Source organism: Gadus morhua, chromosome 13, assembly GCF_902167405.1.
Source record: "Gadus morhua chromosome 13, gadMor3.0, whole genome shotgun sequence".
Classification (NCBI taxonomy): domain Eukaryota; kingdom Metazoa; phylum Chordata; class Actinopteri; order Gadiformes; family Gadidae; genus Gadus; species Gadus morhua.
The window spans coordinates 26,440,541-26,445,729 of NC_044060.1; the positions used below are offsets into that span (position 1 = coordinate 26,440,541).

The 5,189-nt window shown below is 43.7% G+C and overlaps 1 long non-coding RNA gene across 1 annotated transcript; it reads right to left on the reverse strand.

Moving 5' to 3' along the window:
• Positions 1–1,973: 1,973 nt before the first annotated feature.
• LOC115556576 (uncharacterized) lies at positions 1,974–3,284 on the reverse strand. Its single transcript, XR_003979085.1, has 2 exons — positions 2,867–3,284; positions 1,974–2,791 (listed from the first exon to the last, which is right to left on the reverse strand). It is a non-coding gene; the product is annotated as an uncharacterized LOC115556576 (long non-coding RNA).
• Between the last annotated feature and the right edge of the window lie 1,905 nt (positions 3,285–5,189).

The window sequence follows — 5,189 nt, forward strand, 5'->3', positions numbered from 1 at the left end:
ATGTTCTGGTTCCTTTTCCACGCTTAAAGTATACAAGCAGGCCATTTTACTCTATTCCGCCATACCAACTTCTATGTACAAAGTTACCTTTACAAACCTAGTGTGCCTATCAATGTTTTTGGAATGTTTTCTGATGTTCCAACCTGTTCTGGTTCCTGTATATCAAGTTATAAAGTTATGAAGGACATCATACATGTGTAATACAATTGTACTTTATTCTTTAGATAGACATCCCGTAGCTTATACATACATGTAATAAAAAACCTCACAGGTATATTAAAGTAAAGAGCATGTGAAATGATTACAAAGTCTGACAGGGACTGATCATGTGATACATTGACCATGATAAGGTGCTCTGGTAACAATACAAGTTCAGATTGTATTGATTTGTAAAGATGAACAATAATGAAGGTTAAGGTTTTGTATAGATTCATAAAGAAAAAGAACGGGTCCATAGTGGACAATTTAGAGGCAGTAAAGCCTTGACGAATTACCTCCCCATACTTAAACATAGTATGTTTAAGTCGCTGAGCCTGACTCCATCCCACCATATTTTCTGCAGTAGGTTGCAGGGCCATAAACACAGCTTTAAATGTAGCATAATCCGGGAACCCTGTATAAAATGATATGTTTATCATCACCTTGAAAATTTGAAACCCCAAACAGTGTTGTTGAAGCTCTGCAATTAAAATTTCTTGATCAGGGATGGTCTTGCGGGCTTCCTCAAGTTGATCTTGAAATGAAGGAGGCAGTGCAGCATATTCGTGGTCTGGGTGCGGAGGGGGCGTCCCTTCAGAGTCGGCGCCAGAGCACATCTACTGGAGGGGCACAGGTCACCAGTAGGGGGTGCACTTTCGTTTGAGAAATATTTTAACGCAGTGGAGTCAAACACAGCAGAAATGCACACGTTTTTCTTTACTAGTATTAGGCTAATTATTTATTATTATCATTATTACTATTATTATTAGTAGTAGTATTTTTATTATTATCTACAATATTGTGTTCCTGTTGTTGAGGCTATGGATTCGCCATTCGTCATTCACACGCACAAAGACGATAATACAAGGCGGAGGGCACTAAACGCGCTAATTAATGCAATTGTTTCACAGGTATGATAAGTCAGAAATAGTTTATTTATCTCTCAACAGTTTATTGCACCAAAAAAAAAAAGGCCTGCCACTGGTCAAAACATTGGACAACAGCCTCCACACTCATCAAAAACACCCCTGGACAACATCAGGGTTATAAACATTAGAAAACAGCCTCCACACTCATCAAAAATACCCTTGGGCAACATCAGAACCGCTGATAGAAGCACTGCGTTCGGGCAAAAAGTAACCACGCACCAGGCAGAACTGACACACAACATTCTGCAGTCACGTAGCCTACAAAACACAAATGCAAACAGCAGACATGGGGGACTCGAGTCACATGACTTGACTCGAGTCAGACTCGAGTCGCAAATTTGAGGACTTGAGACTTGCTTGACAAACACTGATAAAAGACTCGACTTGACTTTGACTTCATGACTTGAGACTTGACTTAGACTTGAGACAGATGACTCGAAATGACTTTTCTAAAGTTAGATTATAGGTTGGATATGTGATTTGCGATACGCCAGCAGATTTTGAAAAGACGCAACTCAAATGGTCCTACCCCCTCTCCTTCAATGCTGACTCTGACTCCACCCATTCCAAGTACATGGACGCGCAATCACACAAGAGCGCGAACACAGATGCGCGAGAGTGGGCCAGGGCAGGCTAGCTAGGTTGGTGTTTAGGGTTGTATTCTAGCGCTAGGTCCAAATGTGGATTAGCTAGTGTGGCGGAATGGAGAGAAGGGGGGGGGAAAGTTGCTCGACAACGCCACCTGGGGAATTGCACCCCAGGAAATACAACCTTGGCCCTGTACTTTGGCCAACCAGAGGTCACACAGATTCGTTGCACGTTTGGTATAAAGGATGAGAGACGGACTTACAAAAGATGTAATTTTATTTATCTACGGTAAGCAGAATTAAAAGAGCTCAGGGACCTCAACAACCAATGAAGTGTCAAGTCAAAGTAGAAATAAATACAACAGGCACAGAGCTAGGCGGTAGCGAGGCGGTCAGACTAAATAAACTCAAAACCACAAAAGAACCACTACAAACCAAATCAAAGCCTGCCGCCCGCTACACCAGCTCCTGTCCTGGAAACACAAGAAAGAAGCACAAAATTACACTACTGTTGTGGCGAGACACTCAGGTTGTTACGACAATCATTTAAAACAGAGGACTATAATAAAACACACACATACACAAACCCAACAGCTATGTCAAACTAAACAGAAAATAATCCGTTGAACCCCAAAGCAATAGATCAGAAATAATAAGAAAATATTGATATGCTTAACCCCAAATGGGTCAACAGAACGCAACACAAAAATATATGTATGTATAGGATTTAACCCAAACAAATAAACTAAAGAACACAAACACAAAAAGATGAAAGGAAAAGCAGACAATTAACCAAACCGATAAGAATTGTGGTGGGACTAAAAACTTAGCGCTGCGTGGGAATGCAACCGCCACATCGGACTGTGTGGAAAAAGGCAACGGTGCCGGAGCAGCCGAAGATGATGAAGACGACGGAGTGGATGGAGAAGACGGAGCGGCCGCCCCAGGACCGGAGGCCGTGGATGGTTTACGTTTGGGGATCGCCAGGTGTAGGCTACGTCACAGAGCCGTGCAGGGCAGCTTCACCAGAGCACAGGAGGAGGAAGGAAAGCAAAAGCACCGCTGCGGCTCCAACAGCTACAGCAGGACAGAGAGCAGACGGCTAAGCACAAAGCTAACACAACCAGCAGGTTAACAAAAGAGCACGCTTACCCGAACGAAGAGAGCTTTACGCCCCCGAAACTGATCACCGGCTGCGGCAACAGTACAGAGCGGATGCCACACTCCCCTCACTCTTCACAATGCCGCCCCCGAACAACACGGCCACAACGCTGGAAAGTTACAAAAACACTCGCGATCACTGGGCACCTGCTTGTCATCATAAAGTTGCACGAAAGTAGCGTCATGCCTACTCACCTTCAAGTGACTGAAGCACGCCACACCAACCGACAACAAACCAACAACTAACGGACGCCACACCGAGTCCTCGCCACGAGTGCCAGGCAGCAGTGTGAGCGCCAGAGAAGGCGCAGCACTTATACAGGTGAAACCACTCTGCAATCTGCCCACCAGAAATCACCTGAGTGGAGGAGGAGCAACACTCAACCTGCCACACTAGTAAACTAGCTCCAGTAGCTACCGCAGGATAACAACAAACAGAAGCTTGCTCTGGGTCACGAGCTTTGAGTACGTGCACGAAGAGGTCACGCGCGGGGGGAGGGGGAGTGCAGTACGACCGTTTGATTGACGTACTTACTGTCCAATGCCACTCAGTGTTTCTGAAAATCATTGGCAGGAGTTTTTCGAGCCCTGCCCGTTCCACAGATGATTAACTTGTTTAATTTTCATGTCAGTAGGCTACTTCTAACTCAGTGGTTTTAAGTGTCTTTTTGTTCAAGGTGGAGGTACGAGTTATAGCAGTCCCTGCATCAAGTGCACCTGTTGAACGTGTGTTCAGCCATGGTGGGGTGATAATGTGACCGCATCATTCAGAACTCAGTGACAAAGTAGCCTACTGTCAAATTATTTTTTTTGCAAATGCAATGCATTGTAAGTCGATGTATGTTGCGAGGCAGCAAGATTGCTACCAGCTTTCAGGCTTGTGTATTACTATTTCCCCTTCCTACAGTATGTGTATGTGATATTACTTTTGAAATATTATTTTTTTTCATGTCTGATGCCATGTGCTGCAAATAATATTCTACAACATGTAGGGAGATTGAGTGATTGACTTGAACTGTTGTCGTATACAGCTACCTAGAGGTTATATTTGATTCTGTTCATAGGTTGGAGGTAATGATCATAAAAAACATTTTCAAACTATGCAAATAATGGTTTTGGAATGTTTTGAATAGTTTAAGTTATTGTTAAGACATTGTTATTGTTAATGTTGAAATAAAACTCAACTTATGAACCACTCTCTTTACCGATTTTTAAATGTGGAAACTGGGTTAGATCATCAGATTTTTGTATGACTTGACTTGTGACTTGCTTGACCTGAGCAATGACTTGACTTGTGACTTGCTTGATTCTCACCACAGTGACTTGGGACTTGCTTGAGACTTGAAGGTTATGACTTGAGACTTGCTTGCACATGAATGACTTACCCCCACCTCTGGCAAACAGACCCAGCAAACATCAATCAACAATCCACCTGCTTAGTAAGCCTTATAATGAGCAATACGTGAAATAAACCAAAGGCTTACCGTCAGAAGAGTTGCAGGCGACGAATAGGCCTACTGCTGAAACGTCTGAGTATTCGGTCCTTCCATTCGTTTGTGCATTTGCGTGTCAAGTCTTTCTCGAATGCAAGTTGCACCAACCTGGCCTTTCTTTCGTGTAGCATTGTACGTCTGTGTTCCGAAAAAACATTTCTCAGAGTGGAGAATGAATTCTCACACATTGCTGTGGATGCACCAACGTTAATGCATGTTTGAAAGCAGTCAGCACACTGGGCATGGCACTGAGTTGGATGCGGTACGTTGAGATGATGTGCTGTATGGTCCAGTCTCCCTCCATTGCTTGCTTTTTTGAGATTAAAAACTCTTTAGCAACTTCGAACTCAGCGTCAGTTACAATCGAATGCGACAGGTCGAGAATAGGTCTCACAGCCTTCACATCAAGGAAGTTGTCGGCTTCTGGATTAAGTGCTGTAAGTGCACTTGCCAGTTGTAAGTTGCGCTCGCTGAATCTACGCTCCATTTCCCCGACCACCAAATCAATTATGTAGTAGTACAATCTCCTAAATTCAGTTTTCAAGTCATCATCACATGTGGCTCTATGTGCTCCTGTAGGCTACATAACAACGAAACCATCCATTAGTGTGCTCTCTATGCGTCTCCATTTGGGCCTGGGTCTCTCGCTGCTGGTGGCCGTAAAAGTATCGAGCACCTTCCTAAATTCTTCATCGCAACAGAGATTTTTAATGCATACTGTTGCATTCGCCACAATACTTAAACCCGGTAGCAGATCAGAGTCCTCTCTCTGGAGAAGCTTGTTCGGTGGGTCCAATAGAGCAGGGGTTTTCAAAGTGTGA